We start from the raw sequence: 11096 nt of genomic DNA on the forward strand, positions 1-11096 counted from the left end.
AATGTGAACTAAATAAGGCCGGGAGTCGTTTTTATTGTTTAAAACACGATTTCTCGACCAGAATATGCTTTTTCAAAAAAGCCATGTTCCCATGGCGAGAGACTCGTTTCCTGTGAGAAAATGCATTAAAAGGAGGGATTTCATCAGAAACACTATAAATACATATTGCACTTGTCTGAAAACGCACAGAACCTTGAAATAGAAGGTTTCTCACCAAAAAACACATTGGTGAAACCCCTATCTTAAGGCTCTGAGTGTTTGCGCACATGTACAACAGGCATGTTTAAACTATAACGTTTTTAGTGAAATCATGTTTCTCTCGAGGAGAAAACGCGTTTAAAGCCATAAAAAGATTTCACTGTGTTTTGACATTGGACCAAGCTACCAACAACCTAAAAAATGATCAGAACTGGAGAAATTACACATTGACATTGGGTGAAATCATGTAACTCTTAAGGACGTGTTGTAGATGTAGCACACTTGATAAGAATGACACTTACAAGGGCTGGTGTTTTTGTTGTTTTACTCCATCTGTCAAATAGACATTACAGAGGACACGTTTTCAGAGCATGGCTCACTATACGAACGGCCACACTCATCTCCAATTTATACACAATAAGAGCACCAAATATATTCTTCCATAAATTCACATTAGTCTAGCCTACCGCGAGCAAAGCTAAACAGTATATAACGTTACGGAACATGGGGGGATCAAAATAGCAACACACATAGGCCTACCTTCATATTTACACAGTGTGGAGACACTAAACATAGTAAAGGGACAGACTAATCACACCTACAGACAATGTCAAAGCCAAGCTACAGAACAATGGGTTCAGACCGCGGGAGCTATGGCTATGCTAACGTTAGCAACTCGCTAGCAATCTAGCTAACGTTAGCCAGTGATATGACGTTATCAAAATAAATATGAAAGTCCCTTCGTGGGTATTTCTAATAGGCATCCATATCCCACCTACACATCATATTTAATCACCATCCTAATTCCATATGTCTAACTAGTCTGCTTACCTGTCAAATAGACATTACAGAGGACACGTTTTCAGAGCATGGCTCACTATACGAACGGCCACACTCATCTGACGACTCTATGTCCCAGAGTGCACGGCGAGAGCCAGCACTACGTCACACAGGCTAGAAGCAATTAACCTGCAGTGCCCTCCTGTGGCGAGAACCGGCTATCACAACAACACAGCAGACAATTCTCCTCTTTACTATTAGTGAGTGGTCAATGAAGGTAAGTATATAAAATAAAAAATAGATGGGGGGCTACTAAATCCCAAGTACCCCACACTCTCCCCTCAAAAAGATAATGGCGTCCCGACATAACAAATCTACCAGTCCACATTGCATAACTTTTCATTGAAAAGATAGGTTATTACTAAGCAGGAGTCAATCTGGATACTGTACTGTAATCAGTCATAACATATAACACACATCTCCTATTAATGGTATATGTTTGCAGTAAATAATGTGCACTTGAATCCACTGCTTCGTCCGTCTTGAGGCCGGGGAGCTATAGTATCTGACTAAAAGCAAATAACTTTGTAATAGTAATATCCCTGGTGGTAACAGGTGTGTTCTAAAACCCCAATGCTACAGTAACTCTGTGTCTGGTGATCACAGGACAACTAAAATCACATAGCTATAACAATTGTAACATGTCAAAAGTTTTTTTGTTTTTTTTGTTTTTTTGTTTTTTTGTTTTTTTTTGTTTTTTTTTCATTTATTTATTTATACTGAGTTGTCTGATTTGCTTATCTACCAGACACACTAGGCTGCCCTAGTCTGTGATAAGTAAACACTGGTGTAGGTTTTCTATTTCTCAAAGGATATGCTTTTTCTCTGGCAGGCTGCACAGCTTCCCCTGGAGGAGGCTGCAAGGCATCTTCTGGTGGAGGCTGCAAGGCATCTTCCAGGCTCTTGTCGTCATCGGGCTCATCCTCTTCTTCAGCTCCAGATGTCTCGCCATTCTCTGACACTGTCCCATTGTCCTCTATTGTTGCAGGCTGCTCCGCAAAATCCTCTTCATCTTGACCGTCTCTTTCCTCCGGATAGAACTCCAAGGCATCTGGGCTCAGCTGACTCTGGATCCGCTCACTGGCTCTGACTGTTGGTCGTCCCACGATGCATCTCCAGTTATCCTCATCATCTGAGTCACTGTCCTGTTCCTGGTTCCACTGCATTTGTCTGTCTGTCTTCTTTCTCTCCCGTCTAGGTTTCACAGGTAAGTCCTCTTCTCTTGGTTCCACCGGCAGGAAGTCGCATGGCAGAAGAAGGTTCCTATGCATGATTCTGGTTCGTCCTTTTCCATTCTCCGGCTTCAGCTCATACACAGGGCTGTCGGCGTGCTTCCTCTGTGTTACTACATGCACCTGGTCCTCCCAGAATGGTCTTAATTTCCCCGGTCCTCCTTTCTCGTTCAGGTTGCGGATGAGAACCCTGCATCCGGGATACAGCTCTGTCCCGTGGGCCTTTTTGTCGTATAGTGTTTTGTTTCTGGCCCCCTCCTTCCGTGCTGTCTCTGATGCTAGGCGATAGGCGTCATTCATGCGGGCCTTCCACTTCTCTGCATATTCTTGAGGGGATAGTGCCTGGTCCTTTGCTCTAAGGCCAAACATCAGGTCAATGGGAAGTCTTGGATTTCTGCCGAACAACAGATAGTAAGGTGCAAATCCGGTCGCTTCATTTCGGGTGCAGTTGTATGCATGTATCACCTTTGGGAGTGACGCTTTCCAATCCGTTTTCGCAACCGCTGGCAGGTTTCTCAGCATCGCCAGAACCGTTCTGTTGAAACGCTCGACCTGACCATTTCCTTGCGGGTGATACGGTGTTGTGTGAGAACCCCTGACTCCACTGTACTCCTGCAGCTGGGCGAAGAGCTTATTGTCAAACTCCTTCCCTTGGTCATGGTGCAGCGTCGCCGGGAAACCAAATCTCAGCACAAAGTCCCCGAATACCTTCTCTGCGGCGGTCTTGGCAGCTTTGTTTCTGCATGCATAGGCTTGAACAAAACGGGTAAAGTGGTCCATAACCACCAGTATATACTCGTACCCTCCCTTACACTTCTCTAAGTGTAAGAAGTCAATGGAGACCATCTCAAATGGGTGTGTGGTCACGATGTTGGTGAGAGGGGCTCTGGTTGGTTTGTTGGGGCGCTTGGTCTTCAGGCAGCTACACACCTGTGTGATGTAATGTTCCACATCTTTCTGCATGTGAGGCCAATAGAAACGGTCCCTCAACAGGTGCAACACCCTCTCCACGCCTAGATGGCCCAGGTCTCTGTGCAGTTCTTTATATACCAGCTCATGGAACTTTTTCGGCAGGACTAGCTGAGTTCGGGTAGCTGTTTTCCGGCGCAGGATGCCATCATCATCAAGGCACAGCCGATGCTTCTCTCTCATGAGTGTCGCAACACCCCTGCTCGCACACTGTGTTTTTCCCCGAGGCCACTGATTGGAGGTTATGTACTTCAGCACCTCTCCAATGACAGCATCCTCCCTCTGGGCGTCTCTCACCGTCTGACTGGGTATCTCTGCCACAGGTGATGTATGTTCCTTCTCAAACTCGGCTAGTGCTGTGGCTATGGTTACCGGACACATCCAAGGCTCAGCTCTCTCCAGCTGTACTGAGAGCGCCTGGGTCACACTGTTCATGACCTCGGGGTGTACTTCTTGTGAACAGGTCTGCATGTACTGCTCCATCGGCATGCGTGAGAGGCCATCTGCGTCCCCATTGGCTCGTCCAGGCCGGTACTTGATAGAGAACTGGAAATCGGCTAACTCTGCTACCCACCTGTGGGTGGTCGCATTCAGTTTGGCTGTCGTGAGCACATAGGTGAGGGGATTATTGTCTGTGTAGACAGTGAATGATGGAGCGTGGTAGAGGTAATCTCTAAATCTCTCACATATGGCCCATTTCATCGCGAGGAACTCCAACTTCCCTGAGTGGAGATGGTAGTTCTTCTCAGGAGTTGTCAGTGTCCTAGACCCATACGCGATGACTGCCAGCCCACCCTGTGACTGTCTTTGATACAATACTGCCCCGAGGCCCTCTCGTGACGCGTCGCAGTGAAGGATAAAGGGCTGTTCAAAGTCTGGGTAGCCCAACACTGGTGGCTGGATGAGGAATTCAATCAACTGACAGAGGACCTGTTGGTGTTCAGCTGTCCACTTAACTGGGTGAGAGGAGGGCAGATGGTCTCGGGAGCCCTTCCTCCCCTTGTCCTTTCTCTTTTGTTTGAGCTTCCCCGCTGCTGTCTTCTCTGGGGTGAGGAGGTCATAGAGAGGCCTTGCGATTCGGGAGAAGTTAGGTATGTAGGGCCGGTAATACGAGATGAATCCCAGCATCTTCCTGAGCTCTCCGATGGTCGTAGGTTCTCTCTCCTTCAGTGCCTGGACCGGGGCCACATCAGCGGGGTCCATTGTGTATCCATCCTTGGTCACAAGCCTTCCCAGGAACCTTACTTGGTTTTTGAAGAGTTCACATTTTCTTGCCGTCAGCTTGATTCCATGGCTTCTGTAGCGGTGCAGTACTCTTCTCAGGTGCTGGAGGTGTTCGTCGAATGTGGTTGAGTGGACCAGGTTGTCATCTAAATACGGCTGACAAATGTTGTCCCTCAGCCCAATCAAACATTCCTCCATGGACCTCTGGAACTCTGCTGGTGCTGAGGACAGTCCGAAGGGAATTCTCACCCATTCATATAATCCCCACGGGGTGATGAATGCAGTCAGTGGACGGCTGGACTCCTCAAGAAACCCCTGGTGATATGCCTTCCCCTGATCCAAGACAGAAAACCAGGCACTCCCCTTCAGGCTGTCGAGCATATCCTGGATGCGTGGTATTGGATGGCGGTCTGGGATGGACCTCTTGTTCAACTCACGGTAGTCACAGCAGAGGCGGAGGCTCCCATCCTTTTTCCGCACACACACGATTGGGCTTGAGTAGGGTGATTTTGACTTAGTTATCCAGCCTCTGTTCAGTAAATCCTCGAGGTATTCCTTCACTTCTTTATGAAGAGGCTTTGGGACTGATGTGTATGTCCGCTTCACCGGTGTGGTGTCACTCAGGCGGATCTTGAGCTGGAGTGATGGAATAGTCCCCACATCATGGTCATCGCGTGCGAACACACTACTCTCCTCCCGCAGTAGCTCTCTCACCTGCAGTTGTTGTTCAGGTGTCAGGTGGTTCAGAGGGACAGGCGGGTCCCATAGATCTTCCTCCTGGTGTTCCGTCTTGACATCACCTGGCCCTTTCAGCTTTGTTGTGTCTCTAATCACAGGTCTTCGTTCTGTACCTGTTGTGGAGGTCCCTGGGATGACTGGGTTCACTGTACTAGTCCCATCCACATCCAACGGCTTCACGGCGGCAGGGTAGATGGCTCTAGTTCTTTGGGTCTGCCCCAGGGGAGTCCGTGGCGGCAGTGTGATGTCATGAGCTGTGACGTTAGTCACTGGGACAGCGATGCGTGACCAGGTTCCCTTCTGTAAACATACAATGTTTTCATCCACCTTCAGGCCCTCTGGCCACTTTGGGTTCACATTAGGCTCAAAGAGGACGTTCTGGTCTGCTTGGAGGGGCCCTGCTCTAACACCACACTTAACAATCTTTGTCTGGCCCGCCGGAATAGTCATGCTTTCTCGGCCCACTTTAACCATCCCCTCACCTTCCATATCATCTTGGCTGTTTATCAGCTTCACGAGGACTTCAGCCTTCTTGTAGTCAACCGCGAACGCAATGCTTAGTGCCTTTGTGATTACACTTGATGGCTGTCCAGCTCCAGACTCTAACAGGTGTTCAATTACATTGTAACCGATGATCGGTTCTTCTGCGGTGCCCTGGTGTGTGGTTACTAGTATTGGCACAGTGAGTTCCATTGGTGGAGTCTGAGTGGTGCTATTCGGTGCTAACTGGACAGTCACTTCCACCCATCCAGAGAAAGGAATGGTTGTCTGGTTTGCTGCTTTACCAGTCAGGGTGCCAGGGCCAAGGATCTCTTCTGTGCTTCTCACCTTGGTGTGTGGGAGATGTTTTCTCCTCCATTCTTCACTGATTAGGCAGACCTGCGACCCGGTATCCCACAATGCCTGTGTGGCTACACCATCAATGTAACAGTTTATCATGTATTTCTTTCCAATTAGGTTCAGCAGCTGTGACTGGCGTTTTGAGGAGATATGACTCACTGTGGGTGCTTGCTGTTCCCGCCCTGCCTCGTCTCGCTGTCGGGCAGACACTCTGGCTTCTAGTAGCTGAATACTGTCGTCGATGAGCTTGCTGGTGACAGTACAGCTAGACGTGTCTACCTGCTCCGATTTTTCAGGCCTCTGAGCTCTACACCCTCTTGAAAGATGGCCACTCTGTCCGCATTTGAAACAGTGGTTGCACTGGTCGCCCCTTTCACTGTCTTGACAGGCTTTGCATCCGCGCTTCCTCACAGGCTGCTGCTGACGAGAAGGTCTTTGGCCAGAGGAGTGGTTCATGGCTTTTCTCATCTGTTCCATTTCTCCTTTCAGCTGTTGGATTATCTCGTAGAACGCAGACTCCTTTTGGTTCCCTGCCTGTGTCTTAAGGGCATTCACACTCGCGGATGTTGATGGCGACGACTCCTGACCCCCGACCACTGCAGCTTCCGCTCCTCGATACTGATGTGCCTCAGCTCGCACTTCCCGCACTCTGGTTTCCTTACTGTGGGAGCTCTTCTTGAATTTCCGCTGTCTCTCTGACTCGAAACTTGCGGCCTCTATCATCTTAACAATGAGAACATCATCAGTAGTTGCTTGATCATCGAGATAGCTCTTGAGCTGATATTTTACCTGGTCACTCACTAGCCCAGTTCCCACAGCTCTTAGGAACTTCTTCTGTATCAGTTCAGGGCTGTATTGTTCATCAGAGCCAGGCTCTCTCGCTGCTGCTAAGAGTCTCTCTTTACATGCTATGGCTCGGAACAGGAAGTTCTGTGGTGACTCCTGACTGTCCTGTGTGATGTTGATTAGTCGGTGATATAGGTCCACAGAGCTATCCTCTTTGAAATGGCCGTTCAGAATGGTCCTCAGCTGAGGGAGGGTGAGTTCGGTTTTGATCTCTAACAAGTCACGGAGAGTCAGCCCAGGGCTGATGGCTCGGATTACAGCCTCTATTATCTCCAACTCGCTGTGGCCTTTTCTCACCCCCATATCAATCTGATGCGTAAGATTTATATAAGACAACTTGTCTATCTGCCCCCGTTCTCCTATTTGGCCATTTATCTTAAAGTCTCTGCGTATGGTCACTTCAGGGGGTTGGATTACTGACGGGATTGGGTTTGAAGGTTGACTAGGTCTACTGGGTTCTTTAAGACTTAGTTTCTCACTGAGGCGTGATATCTCTTCCTCAAGCGCTTTTGTGGATGCAGTAAAGCTGGACTGTAAGGCCTGATATTGTTCATGTAAGCTTGCCAATTCAGCAGCATCCTTGTTAGTACTGTCTGCACCTGCACCAGTATGTGACTCCGCCCCTCTCTGCTTCATTTCACTAGAGAGGTCCACTAGTCTGGACAGAAACTGACGTGCTACCTCTTCATCCTCCTTCTCAATTGCTTCATCCACAGTTTCACTAATAAGTCTGATCAGCGCATGCCTCTTTGTCTGGTTTTCAGTGGGGACTTTAGCAATAACACACACCTCTTTTAACTGGTCCAGCCCTAACTGCAGGAGGGTCTCACTCAGCCTGTCTTGCAGTTGCTCAAGCTCCAGTTCCATTGTTGGTCACGTGTTCTCACTCCGCTCCCCACTTCTTCTCCTGACAATGGTGGCAATGGCGCTGATCCCGGGTTTCGGCACCAATATTTGTAGCACACTTGATAAGAATGACACTTACAAGGGCTGGTGTTTTTGTTGTTTTACTCCATCTGTCAAATAGACATTACAGAGGACACGTTTTCAGAGCATGGCTCACTATACGAACGGCCACACTCATCTGACGACTCTATGTCCCAGAGTGCACGGCGAGAGCCAGCACTACGTCACACAGGCTAGAAGCAATTAACCTGCAGTGCCCTCCTGTGGCGAGAACCGGCTATCACAACAACACAGCAGACAATTCTCCTCTTTACTATTAGTGAGTGGTCAATGAAGGTAAGTATATAAAATAAAAAATAGATGGGGGGCTACTAAATCCCAAGTACCCCACATAGACTTGTTGAATACATTCATTTTTCTTGTTTTGTTTGTTTTTGATGAAATTGTGCTTTTCTCGTCGAGAAAAGGCGTTTAACGCGATAAAAAGGTTTAGTGCGTTATGAATACGGGCTAGCTTACCAAAAGTACAAATGTGAACTAAATAAGGCCGGGAGTCGTTTTTATTGTTTAAAACACGATTTCTCGACGAGAATAATGCTTTTTTTAAAAAGCCATGTTCCCATGGCGAGAGACTCGTTTTCTGTGAGAAAATGCATTAAAAGGAGGGATTTCATCAGAAACACTATAAATACATATTGTACTTTTCTGAAAACGCACAGAACCTTGAAATAGAAGGTTTCTCACCAAAAAACACATTGGTGAAACCCCTATCTTAAGGCTCTGAGTGTTTGCGCACATGTACAACAGGCATGTTTAAACTATAACGTTTTTAGTGAAATCATGTTTCTCTCGAGGAGAAAACGCGTTTAAAGCCATAAAAAGATCTCACTGTGTTTTGGCATTGACCAAGCTACCAACAACCTAAAAAATGATCAGAACTGGAGAAATTACACATTGACATTGGGTGAAATCATGTAACTCTTAAGGACGTGTTGTAGACTTGTTGAATACATTCATTTTTCTTGTTTTGTTTGTTTTTGATGAAATTGTGCTTTTCTCGTCGATAAAAGGCGTTTAACGCGATAAAAAGCTTTAGTGCGTTATGAATACGGGCTAGCTTACCAAAAGTACAAACGTGAACTAAATAAGGCCGGGAGTCGTTTTTATTGTTTAAAACCCGATTTCTTGACCAGAATATGCTTTTTCAAAAAAGCCATGTTCGCATGGCGAGAGACTCGTTTAATGTGAGAAAATGCATTAAAAGGAGGGATTTCATCAGAAACACTATAAATACATATTGTACTTGTCATAAAAAGGCACAGAACCTTGAAATAGAAGGTTTCTCACCAAAAAACACATTGGTGAAACCCCTATCTTAAGGCTCTGAGTGTTTGCGCACATGTACAACAGGCATGTTTAAACTATAACGTTTTTAGTGAAATCATGTTTCTCTCGAGGAGAAAACGCGTTTAAAGCCATAAAAAGATTTCACTGTGTTTTGACATTGGACCAAGCTACCAACAACCTAAAAAATGATCAGAACTGGAGAAATTACACATTGACATTGGGTGAAATCATGTAACTCTTAAGGACGTGTTGTAGACTTGTTGAATACATTCATTTTTCTTGTTTTGTTTGTTTTTGATAAAATTGTGCTTTTCTCGTCGAGAAAAGGCGTTTAACGCGATAAAAAGGTTTAGTGCGTTATGAATACGGGTTAGCTTACCAAAAGTACAAATGTGAACTAAATAAGGCCGGGAGTCGTTTTTATTGTTTAAAACACGATTTCTCGACGAGAATATGCTTTTTCAAAAAAGCCATGTTCCCATGGCGAGAGACTCGTTTTCTGTGAGAAAATGCATTAAAAGGAGGGATTTCATCAGAACCACTATAAATACATATTGTACTTGTCTGAAAACGCACAGAACCTTGAAATAGAAGGTGTCTCACCAAAAAACACATTGGTGAAACCCCTATCTTAAGGCTCTGAGTGTTTGCGCACATGTACAACAGGCATGTTTAAACTATAACGTTTTTAGTGAAATCATGTTTCTCTCGAGGAGAAAACGCGTTTAAAGCCATAAAAAGATTTCACTGTGTTTTGACATTGGACCAAGCTACCAACAACCTAAAAAATGATCAGAACTGGAGAAATTACACATTGACATTGGGTGAAATCATGTAACTCTTAAGGACGTGTTGTAGACTTGTTGAATACATTTATTTTTCTTGTTTTGTTTGTTTTTGATGAAATTGTGCTTTTCTCGTCGAGAAAAGGCGTTTAACGTGATAAAAAGGTTTAGTGCGCTATGAATACGGGCTAGCTTGCCAAAAGTACAAATGTGAACTAAATAAGGCCGGGAGTCGTTTTTATTGTTTAAAACACGATTTCTCGACCAGAATATGCTTTTTCAAAAAAGCCATGTTCCCATGGCGAGAGACTCGTTTTCTGTGAGAAAATGCATTAAAAGGAGGGATTTCATCAGAACCACTATAAATACATATTGTACTTGTCTGAAAACGCACAGAACCTTGAAATAGGTGTCTCACCAAAAAACACATTGGTGAAACCCCTATCTTAAGGCTCTGAGTGTTTGCGCACATGTACAACAGGCATGTTTAAACTATAACGTTTTTAGTGAAATCATGTTTCTCTCGAGGAGAAAACGCGTTTAAAGCCATAAAAAGATTTCACTGTGTTTTGACATTGGACCAAGCTACCAACAACCTAAAAAATGATCAGAACTGGAGAAATTACACATTGACATTGGGTGAAATCATCTAACTCTTAAGGACGTGTTGTAGACTTGTTGAATAGATTCATTTTTCTTGTTTTGTTTGTTTTTGATGAAATTGTGCTTTTCTCGTCGAGAAAAGGCGTTTAACGCGATAAAAAGGTTTAGTGCGTTATGAATACGGGCTAGCTTACCAAAAGTACAAATGTGAACTAAATAAGGCCGGGAGTCGTTTTTATTGTTTAAAACACGATTTCTCGACGAGAATATGCTTTTTCAAAAAAGCCATGTTCCCATGGCGAGAGACTCGTTTTCTGTGAGAAAATGCATTAAAAGGAGGGATTTCATCAGAAACACTATAAATACATATTGTACTTGTCTGAAAACGCACAGAACCTTGAAATAGAAGGTTTCTCACCAAAAAACACATTGGTGAAACCCCTATCTTAAGGCTCTGAGTGTTTGCGCACATGTACAACAGGCATGTTTAAACTATAACGTTTTTAGTGAAATCATGTTTCTCTCGAGGAGAAAACGCGTTTAAAGCCATAAAAAGATTTCACTGTGT

This window comes from Lampris incognitus, unplaced genomic scaffold, assembly GCF_029633865.1.
Source record: "Lampris incognitus isolate fLamInc1 unplaced genomic scaffold, fLamInc1.hap2 scaffold_58, whole genome shotgun sequence".
NCBI lineage: Eukaryota > Metazoa > Chordata > Actinopteri > Lampriformes > Lampridae > Lampris > Lampris incognitus.